Raw genomic sequence first — 12,329 nt, 5'->3', positions numbered from 1 at the left:
ATTCCATACCTTTTATTATATTCTCTTGTGCTATTGTTGCAATTTTTTAACACGCACGAAGGCATTTTTTATTTTTTTTTTTAATTTTCTGTACATGTGTGGCATCTCGTCAGTGGTCGGTGACGTACTAAAAGCAAAGAAGTGCAGCATACACTTCTCTGAGGTGCGGAAACATTTTGTTCGAGATGTCGTCTCTTGTATACACCTCAATTGTTGAAGCACCATCCGCAGTAAAATGTAGTTTGGTCAAATGGTCAATTCTTTATAAAGAACAAATAAAGAACTGAATAAATGTCATAATTTGATGCGACGTGCGACCAAGAAAGGTGGTAAAATATTAATATGCGAATTACGTGATTTGCACAGGCAGAGGAACTCGAACGACGTATAAATCGTAAAAGGTCACCCACCATTAGTGTTAAATGCGGGCCCCCAGTAATTGCCACGTTTACTATAATCTCTTTTTAACCCCGAATAATGGAGGGGAATATAACGCTTGATTTAGGCGTGTTCGTGCCTTTGTAGCTCGAAAATTGCTGCTCCGATGGAAATCAGTTATTTGTGAATAGATTATGCTCTCCAAATGTTAAGGGGTGTAACGTGAGGAACTACCTCACGCTAGGGGTTGATTATTAATCATAATTTTGTGAAGGCTTTGGTGATTCGACACAGTATTGGGCATAAGTATTCATTAAATTTCCAGCACGACCGTATGTTACAGATTATCGTACAGTACAGTTGTTATACTTGTTATTCACAAGGTTTAACAACTATTTCCTCGATAAAAGTAGACCAGTTTAAGAAGGGACCTACACTCTGTCAAGCTACACTTAGCGCCACTTGCACCAACCAACTAACCCGGGGTTAACCAGTTAAATTGTTAACCCAGTGTCAAATTGTAATGGTAACCATGGTAACTCCAGGTTGAACAGTTTAACCCAGTTTCAAATTGTACTGGTAATCATAGTAAGTCCAGGCCCAGAGTGAGAATGTGCAAATGAATGCTTCATTTTGGATTTTTTAATAAACTGACATTGTAATATTTGTGTTGTGGTCAGTAGGCGAACAAACGCGAAGCCTCGATGTGTTCTTAGCATACTTGGTATTTACTTGAAGATATCTAGTTTCATTGAGATGTATTATTGAGATTCATTGATAAGAGTGTAGGAATTAGATTAGAATGATCTAAATCGACGCTTATGTATATTTACACACGACAAGTTTGATTCGTTCGTAGTCCATTTTTTCCTGAGCCTCGAGTACATAGACTCATGTTTCCGGTACCACAGTTCAAGAGTGGTGCAAGGCCGCCAATTATTTTACGATTTCATTAGGTATAGAAAGATTTTACCATAGTTTAAGCACGAAAAGTGCCGCTGACCTAAATAGAAGTAATATTACTTAATCTGTAATATATAATATCATATCCATTCCATAAATGAACATTGATTTTTCATTTTAGATGCCTGCCGGTGCCGACTACAAAAATTAGGAAGTTAAAGGAACGAAGTTCTTTTAATTTAAGGCCTAGTATTAGGTTCGTGTTCTTCTCTTACTCTCACTGAGCGTAAGCGTGAGCGAGATGGATGTGCGTGCTCGGGACCGGGGATAGCATGTTTTTGATTTTTTTTTGTGATAGATAAAGTAATCGCTGAGTTCCCTCGAGCATATAATATTGCTCATTTTTGGAAATAATTTTCATATTTTTACTCTTTGTGCAAAGTTAATTATAATTTTGTAAAGTGCATTTTAGACATGTGTAAGGTCAATGTGGTTAATTCCGTCATAGGGTCTATTCCGTCCACGAGCGTATATTTCTTTGATTTTCAATCGTAGGAAAAAAAACCATTGCTTTTGATTGCTGAAACTTAAAGCAATCGCCGCTGCTTTGTCGACGAATTTATCAATTTTATGCGTTGTTCGAGAAAAACGGAACGCCCCTAAGATGACGGAATTAGTCACATTGACCTTGTTCGTGATTTTTTTCTATCGAGCGAAAGTCAAAAACTCAGGAGAAGTCCCTAGAGAAAGGCCTCAAGATTGCTAATTAAAATTTTGGCAACCGTATTGTGATCCAAAAAAGCGCTACGACTTTTCAAAAACTCCGTTCTCTGAGCCTACTGCACGCTAAGCTATTACCAAAGTATGACCACTAAGAAGATCAAGTTACACAAGGTATAACTTGCAGTGGTATATAGACATTTATGTGTTGTGAGTTAGGAATATGAAGCTCGCCCTGATTGCGCAGATTGCGTAGGGTCAGGAGGACGTGAAAGCTCAGGCTTTTCTGCGAGAAGCCTCTCAAGCCGCCATTGCCGCCGCTCTTTTTACTTACACGTTTTATTAACAGGATAGATACGGCTTTACCATATAATACCAGACACGAATTGGAACAGGATGTCGATGTCGGTTCAATTTACCCATCGCAACCCTTATAAGAAATAACCAATTTCCATGGAACCAAATTAGGAACCCATTTTCTTTTTTCTATTTGAGCTAAGAAACATATATGTACAATTGTACAGTCCACCTGCAATAATATGTTACACAACGAAGGCCGCAAAAATATCGGACACTGTAAAACCATAATAAGAGCGTTTCAAATATTTTTACGGCTTTCGAAGAGTAGGTAACATATTATCGCTGGTGACTATACATACAATGGGTTACTTATACCATAGAGAAAAAAATACATAGATTGCTCACTCCATACATCAGTTTTGGTACCAAAAAGACTAAAGTCATTATTACTCGATGCTAGAGTCTTTTTGGTTCCAAAACTGATGTATGGAGTGAGCACTCTTGTCTTATTCAGTTTATTCAGTTCAGTTTATTTATTGCATCCATGGTAGTTACATTTGGTGTTACATAGTAAAAGTAAGTTTCACATGGGCCCTGGTAGGGCACAGCAATAGTCTTAAATCTAAAATAATTATGCTAGGTACTAGACAGTGTTAATGAAATAGTTGTATAATTTAGGTCCTATAACAATGGTCAGGAGATTGTAATTTAAATTTTAATAGCACAAATTTATTAATGTCTAGTAGATATTATTGATAATTGAAAATTGACATTAACATTGAAATTGTAGGGTAGGTATATAATATTAATTTATTTAATAGTTATGTCAAGATTTAGAAATATTATGTCACACAATGTTTAATAATCTATTTCTCTTACTCTATTTCTCTATGGTTATACCTATATCTACCAAGTAACGTGTACCCGTTATAACTAAATAAACAAATGAAATACAGTATTCAAATTAGGTAAGTTAGCAGCCACACTCTGAAGTCACAAGATCAACGGAAACGAGTCTCTTCCTCGTTTGTTCATTTCATGTTAATAAGTTGTAGGTAGGTAGGGTTTTAATCACAGAACAAGTTAGAATGGCGATGCGAGCAGGGTGTCGCCGCCGGTTTTGAGCAAACGCTCGCATGCTACTCGCCCGCGCTGACCAAAAACGAAGTAGGTAAACATGCCTTTTTGCGCCAGAATAACCTTCAGATTAAGAAGCCAGACATCAAATCTGTCTAAAAGAGGCGTATCCATTCACCAGGCACACAAGTTTTTACTACCGTTGCGCGAGTGTTAGTAAATGTGGAGAGGAACGAGCGGCGACACGGGTCCGATACTAAATGCGCGCGATAGCCATTCTAACCTCTTTAATATGTTCTGTGGTTTTATATAACACTAAAACCCGTTGTAACTAAATAAACAAATGAAATACAGTATTCAAATTAGGTAAGTTTAGCAGTCACACTCTGAAGTCATAAGATCAACGGAAACGAGTCTCTTCCTCGTTTGTTCATTTCATGTTAATAAGGTTTTAATACTAAAACCCTACCTACCTGCAACTGTGACGAATTCATGTTAATGTTAATTATATGCATTTTTGAAGTGAAAACTTCTTTAGCGGCGCTTCACTTTTTGTAATGGGGAAAAATGTTAAACTCGCGACAGAGGTCAAGTGACCCACAGATTCGACAGATTGAAAATTCGTAAGACGGACACGTGACCTGATCGAAAAACTGTTACAATGTCATTGAGTTTTCACTTCTGCCGGCACTCCCGGAGTGCAACCCGTTGTTTTTTTTTATAATGTCTTCATTAGAAAAGTTTTTTCATGATACTTTGTCATAAAATAAATTTTTCGTTATCGTGAGCGCTTATGTTGAACCAAAACTTTTATACCGTGCTACGCCAAAAGGGTCTAGCCATTTTAATAACAATGATCATTCAAAATCATTCCACCAGCCAACATGAGGAAACAACTCAAAATTTGCATCAAGTTACTTTGCCACTCTTGTGGATAAAATGCAACACTCTCATCACTTTCAGAAGAATTAAGACATATAGGCACATGTGTTTTAAATTGTTGCAAAAGTAAATATATAACTCATATTAAACTTATGTGTAAAGGTGGCAGTCCATTTCCAACCGCAGCTGCAGTACTGTTCATTTTACTATGGAAATTGACAGTAACAGCGACGCGTTCAGTACCAGTCTTAGTGCAGCTGCGGTCAGAAATGGAATGTTACCCTAAGTCAGGAGATGAAATTGAGCTAACGTTGTTAGGTTGCTAAACAACTTTACCTGGCTAGGTTCCTACTTAAATATGTATGTCAACTTGTACATTTCTGTCAAGAGACCTGCGGCGGAGGCTTTACCGAGAGCAAGTGATACCTATTTAGGGCGGCCATCATGCGGTCATCACTCATTCCGTTTGAGCTCCCCGATACGACGTCAAGCTTATACTTGGGAAATAAAAGCTCTAATAGTCCTAATGTAGAACCTTGTGCAGATCGATGAATGTTGTACTCACTTTTAGACTCTGTGCGGAAAGAGAAGTGTCGTGGAATGCATTGGGCCCCATACATTCCATGACTCTTCTCTTTCCGCACAATAATAATATTTATTATTATTTGGAAAAAAAATACTTCTCTATATAATGTATTTTAACCTCCTAAGTCCCCGCGTATTTAATTTTTGTACATATTCCAAAAATATTTTGAACTTTCATTGAGTAACTAAGGGTTCCAAATACAAAAACAAAACAAATGCTTCTGGATCTTAGGAGGTTAAGTAATAATCAACAGTACTTACCAGTATTTCATACAATTACAAATGTTTATAAAAAACTAGCTTTTGCCCGCAACTTCGTCTGCGTGGAATAAGTAATTTGGGTACCTTACTTTTCAAACGAATCTGCTTTTTATTTATCCTTCTTTTCATCTCCGAATTGGTCCACTCTATAAATTTCCACCCCATTTTTTACACCCTTAATGGATGATTTCGCGAATAAAAACTATTCTATATCCTTCCCAACAGGTCAAACTATCCGCATACCAAGTTTCATCTAAATCGGTTCAGCAGTTATTGATTCCCCATACAAATTTCCACACCCCTTTTCACCCCCTTGATAAAATATGGGATAAAAGTATTCTGTCCTTTCCCGGAACTCAAAGTGTCTGTATACTAAATTTGTTCAGCGGTTTAAGCGTGAAGAGGTAACAAACAGACAGACAAACAGACACACTTTCGCATTTATAATATAATATTAGTATGGATATGAATAATAAGTAGGTAGGTAGTATACAAGAAACAATAAAAATACTTAAAATTAAAGTTACAAACTAAAATTAAAAGCTAAGCTTAATAAAGTATTTCATATTTAGACGAAAGTAGATTGAATAATTGAAGTGCCTTCGGGGACATTCACCTTTGAAGTGCTACGCGCCGTAGCACCCGCGTAGCGATAATGTCAGGCTTTTCCTTTGCTACGTCCGCGTTTGAAGTTGTGAGGCATTTCGGCGTTTGCCATGTGAACACGTATTTGCAGAGTTTAGTGCAAAGTACACAGGAAAGATCTGTTTGTGCAGTGTACCTTTCAAGAACTCGCCATCACTGTTCAATATACGTGTACGTACAAACCTGATTCTAAAGAGATCAATCGAATGTAACTAATATTCCGAAATGTTTGACAAGCTACAAGTATGATACTACCAAGTCCAAACACGGTTCTTAAGATCACAGTAAGTTTTCAAGTTTACATCCGTTTTTCCTATACATAGAGTTCTTGTCCTAATGTTACAGGCGTATGTGTATTCTGTCTGCAGATCCACACTACTCACTATCCAAATACTGGAATTTAAAAAAATCACGTGATTGTTTATTTTATTTGTAGACATGTAAAAGTTAAATGCATGACAATTTTAATGGTTTCGGTCAGATGGGAACACTCGTAGTCCCATTCAATGTTATTAACGTAAGTACCTACCCTTAAGTACCATTAAACATCGACTAGTAACACTTTAACAACGTAAATTTAGAGGGCAATAACAATTGTGTTAGTATAATGTCTACCGCCAATATTTTTTACTTTCGTCCCACACACAGACATCGCATATTCGCGACATACCGCGGTATTTAGAAAACAAGATCCGTTCTAAATTAGAGAACGATACGATATGTACTAGATACGTTGTAGTTTAGATTTCAACTAGTTCTCTTTTGCAGCTCAATTCGGGCAACAAATGTCACTTTTACGTTAAAATATCGTAATAATATCTTGTGTAAATCGTTCAAGAGTATCTCCAGAATCGCACAAATGTCAAATTTGACAGGCAAGATCTTAAACATATCGTTGTCGTATCTTGGTGATGTCTAATAGACATCTAATAGATGTCTAGTTCAAAATCCGAATCGGGGCCTAAGTCAAAGGTAGCACACGGGAATTAAACAAAGCATCGGTCTTTGTAGTAAAATGTTTGCTCCGTTCATGTGTAAAATGTTCAAACGTTAACATATGTGCTGCTTTATATAAAATGGTACTTGGCAGAGAATCCATCTCTTGGGGTATATTCGGTGGTCGTGATGCTTGGAACGGCTAACAGTACCGAGCGTGGTCACGCGTACGTATGACTCGCAAACTTGACAACTCAGTTTTCCCGATAGAGCGCTAGCCGAACGTGCTTTAAGTTAGGGAGGAACCAACAGTGAATCTTCTCCTACGAAATTCTAAGATTTCTAAGTATCATCTATTCTATAGCTTTTGGGTTGTACGAGTATTCGTGATGGCGTTAACTTTGCGAACAGCATAAACAAGCACCCATCACCTTTAGGTCCTCTTTTACTTATGCAGAACAACACTGTATTCATATTTAGTATTCTAAAAGAGTTCTAAAACACTCAGTCTTTTGCAATGTTGGGCATTATTCAAAGGACTAAAATCACGGATCCAAAATCAATCACACCGGAAGGGTCGGCACAGCGGCGGAAAAAATGCCAAGCACAAAATTACGATTTGCCAACATAGTAGCTGAGCGAAATTTCGCGTTAAATTACCGGAACACAAAAGCTATAAAGAAATTTACTGGACTATTACTACCAAATGGACTTTACAAAGATAGGTAATAGAGAGTAAGATTATTAATACCTATTAACAGACTTATGGACCAGCACGAATGACAGCCGTGTGTGACATTGGAAATCGTTTATGCTCTTACTTTATTGCGCGGGTACACGGTCAAAAAGACAATATACCGTTGTTATGCGTGATAGAGCTGGGTTCGCTATATGCACAAGGGTAAAAACTAACGTACATTTGTACAAAAAAATCAATTTACAAACAACACAACTACAACAAACTAATGTGATGTGATGAATCAAAGTCCTTGGTACAATCAATTACTTTTATTTTACTCCAACTTCTTACTTCAACGTACTCTTAAACAATCTTAAGTTAACAAGCAGTATCCTTCGTGCTAAATTTAATGTTACTCGTTCCAGCGCCAAGCGAGAATGAATCTTCCACCTCCTGTTACGTTCCCTTTATACTTTTTTATAATTATTAGAATACGCGGGTAGCAGAGAAGGGTAATTTTCGCGAGTACCAACAGATTAATTAACAAATATTCGGGTAAACACTGATCATATTTTCAATCACTACCCACTGAATGCCATTAGTTAAACTTAACTTACACTAAATAAAACTAAATAATTATAATTTACTCTCGAAATCTTATGAAATATCACACTAACTAATCGTAGGTACCTATTTTGGCCTAATTCCACTTATCATGAGGCCTTAAACATCTCGACAAATGATTTATCAGCGTCTGTATGCGACGAACAACGTCTCTCGTGACTGTACATTTGTGACAGCATTTATGGCAGATGAAGTAGGGAGCCATGTCGGCAGTGGGTGTCATTCTGAATCCCTAACAACGTTTGTCCTAAAGTCACTTGCCCTAACTGGTTTGTCCTAATGGGCATATGCCCTAACGATCAATTGTCATAACGATTATTTTTCATAATGTAAGGTTCTGAAAAATGGTTAGCTTTTAGAACTTGCTGCCACAAAAGTGGGTTAGGTTAGGGCTAAAACTGCGACCCTCGCAAAAAAGAAAATATGCTTAATAACATTAGGATAAGCAATCAATAATTAGGGAAACCAAAATTAGGGTTTTTAGTGTTACAACTGATCATTATGACAAACAATATTAGGGAATGCAAAGATAGGAGAAAAGACTCTAGAGATTCAGATATAGATCCGTCGGCAGTAACATCAGGTGGATGGTGCCTCTTTGCGTGTTTTCGGGCAAGGTCTTGGAACCTTGCACAATTCCTCTTAAAAGCAATGAAAACGGGTCACTTTGAAAGTATGTCTTGACAGTCTTGGTTATACTTGATACCTAAGTAATATTAGGGGCATTTAGTACAGTACTAAGTGTACCTATAAAGTAAATGGGATCAAACTAAACGAACAAGCTTCTGAAGTTTGCAACAACAATTCACCTCACAATTGTCAGTTTCTCAACGTTGTTTACGCTTTGGACTATTTCTGCATATTTCATGAAACTCGCTTGACAATAATAGAAAGTTGTTTTTTTGCTTTAGTTTTGTGCAGTAACGACGAGGAAGTAGTTACAAAGAGATCTTATCACAGCCTTATTGTTTTGGGGAAATTCTTCGAATGGGGTTACTAATGTCATCCGGAAATTCGAGTACGGTTAATCGCTCGCAATGCAATGTAACTGCTTAGTATTTCTTTCTTAAAATTTAGGCTGTATGCGTGTTAATTATAATTTGTATTACTTACCTAACTTTATCCAACCTTATCCCTTCCTTACCTACTGTTTGATTCCCGGCATAAAAAAATATTATACATAATTATTATGTAATATGTATAATATTTGTACCAATTGTACCGGCTTATCTCTTGCGTGATTGAGGAGAAAAAATACGACACCTGAAAAAACTGTGATATTTCTAATAAATGAAATCATCATCATCCTGGCGTCAATCCCAGCTGTGCCCCCGCGCGGGGCGCGAGGACCCGGGGTCAGCCTTCCGACTCCTTCGTGTCCACTTTGCCCGATCTTCGGCGTCCCTGGTGGTGAGTCCGTTGGCACGCATGTCCTCCTTAACGACATCAAGCTATCGCTTCCTGGGCCGGCCTTTTCTTCCCGTACCGGGAGGAGGCGGCATGGCCAGGCATTTGTTCTAATAAATGAAATATTACTACATAACATGCGGGTAATTCGGGGTTCAATTCACGACAAAAGACGACACAATGTTCTGCCCTAATAAACTGTCAGTACTAAACAAATAAAGACGATAATCAAATTAGGATAAGTGTTTCTTTATTGCTGTTTCTATTTGATTGTTAATTTACTCAAAATGTGTAATCAAAAACCCTCTGGTATAATTGTAACAGCCAATTGGCGAGTTCAAACCTATTTTAGTATCATGACTAATATATTAAATATTTTTGATTTTCCACGCTTTAAAAGATTGTTTAGGGCGGTTACAGACTAGCGTTTTATACGCGCCTATTAGTCGTTTTTGGAAGCGCGTGCAGCGCTTAACTGCCGACCAACCAACCTACCAATATAGACGACTAAAAGTGGTTTAAGTAGATCTCCACGGGTAGCAAGATATCCCATAACTTAATCTAATACGCTCGAGTAACTACAAAAAAATCCCTCCTGGGCTCCCCTACCATAAAGCCATTTATTTGTGGTTATTGCGAATACATATTTTGTTCTTGAGTTACTAGTCCCTGGTGCAGACTTAATTATACGGCAAATGATGATGATGGAATTTCCTTTGGCAGAGTTGCGAGTTGCGACTCACAGATTGATTTAGGAAGGGGAGCCAATCGAATTTTTGATGCAAAATTTTGACTTCAGGGGGGGTGCCCCCCGAAATTTGTAAAAAATAAAGTTTTGCTATTTGGTCAAGTTTGGTATCATTTTCGTGTAACTCAAGGATGCTAAATTCATTTCTGATATTTAATTTATAAACAATAACCTGTATATGTATATCCACATCCACAACACAAGCCTGGGGTTACTGCAGGACTACATCGATTTGTGTAAGATGCCCCATGATATTTATTCGTTATTTATTACTAAAGTAGGTGTAAATAAGAACTCAGCGTAAAACCTTTCTTTGTGCCATTATCTGTTTCAGTTCATTGTCGACGAGCCATGCCTCAGTAGGTATAATACTGCCAAGTTTCACAAAAAAGGCCTGTGAAAGTAAAATGTGTAAACAAATTGTACAGAGTCCATTAATTTGAAGCGGCCTACAATAGGTACCATACGTGCATTGTTACGAAGCCCGACACCATTCCGTGCCGAACCCCCTCTAGCTATAAGTCAAGATATTTTCCTAACATTATTTTTTTGGTTATTTATTAAAAACTAGAAGTAGCGCTTGAAATTAGTATCTATGTAAATGTTTTTTTATTGATTTACATTTTATGGTTTTGGTATGTGTACCAGGTGTACCTATCTCCGGGACACCTTTTGGTAGGTACCTACCTAAGTACATATTATGATTTTTAAAGTCTCTTAAACTAAATTGTATTCCAAGCAGAGCATAGCATGTTGGGTTTTTCGGAAAATATTATGGATTTCTTGTTTAAGTGTATTCTAGTGTGCTCTGTTTTGTCGAAGCTATTTCATGTAGCACACTATAAAACTTATGTGCTTCGCTTTTTGAACTTAGTAAGCTTCGTTTGCATGTTTAATCTACTTACTTAGTTTACTTTATAATTAGAATTTCCTTCTAGACATTCGCTAATCATTTGTAAAAATTCGGGCTAAACGCCGTCTTGCATACTACCTTGACCCGATAATGCAGTTAACTACAGAAGACTGTTCGCAGACATGGAGCGTCTAATCAAAATGCTGAAAATGCTACTTTAGCGGTCACCGTTAAAAAACTATTAACTTGGTCAGTACCTGCCTGCCGTGAAAATGTAATAGGTACGTGTGTTTTAAATATTATTAGCATACCTAACCTAGTAGAGGTTTATGTACTTTACATATTATTATTTAATTGCACAATCATCGTTTAAAGAGTCTGAGAACTTTAATTCATGAATTAACCTTAAATTCAGAATAAAGAAGTCCAACTGTAACAATATTCAAGCGGGATTGCAAGTATCGCATTATTATTCACATTGTCGACACTCCAACCAAAATATTTCACCATGAGAACCATGACCGAAATCTAATTTGTGTTGCACTCATTTGTAAATACCTACCTAAACATTCATTTAATCGTAAAATTTTAGATACGACATACCCAGAGATGCGATTTATTTGAAATACTTCTATTTAAAATGCAAATACAAAATGCAAAATACCTATTTTGTATTTTGCATTTAAATGCCTTTTAGTAAAAAGCATTTTGTATTTTATTTGAAATACTTTTCGAGATGTATTTTGCATTTTGCATTCATTTCAAAATGCAAAATACTTTGTGATTAAGTTTAGCCAACATTACCAGTCAAACAAAATGAAATGAACGAATGACGCTTGTATTGCCGAATTTGACCGATAGAGGCGCCTACTGCTACTAGCCATGCCAGTCAGAGTGCGCGCCTTATTCGCTCCGTGTAAAGCACCCGTAGGGGAAGCCGAAACGATCGCAGCGCTTGATGTGGCCAATAATGACAAGATTGGTATCAGTGTTTCTGTCAATTCCCATACTTCTCAGTTATTTTAGCTTTATAATCATACTTACGATAAAAATTGGTCACGATAGCTATTGTGTGGTAAACTGCAATAATACTGGACGAAACCGTAATAGTAAATTTTATATATTTTCAACGCCGAGCTAGATATTAGCTTTTTATACCATATAGTACTATTCCAGGCTTAACAACGTAATGGCTAAACATTTTATCTAGTCTATGTCAACACAGAGTTTTTCTTGTATGTTAATAAAATAGCTAATGCAGTGTACCAACATTAAGTGATTGTAATATTAGTTATTTAAAGCCCGTCAAAAGCACACTTTACGACAAAGCA

The sequence above is a fragment of the Cydia amplana genome, chromosome 6 (assembly GCF_948474715.1).
Source record: "Cydia amplana chromosome 6, ilCydAmpl1.1, whole genome shotgun sequence".
Lineage (NCBI taxonomy): Eukaryota > Metazoa > Arthropoda > Insecta > Lepidoptera > Tortricidae > Cydia > Cydia amplana.
This window is presented reverse-complemented; position numbering follows the sequence as displayed.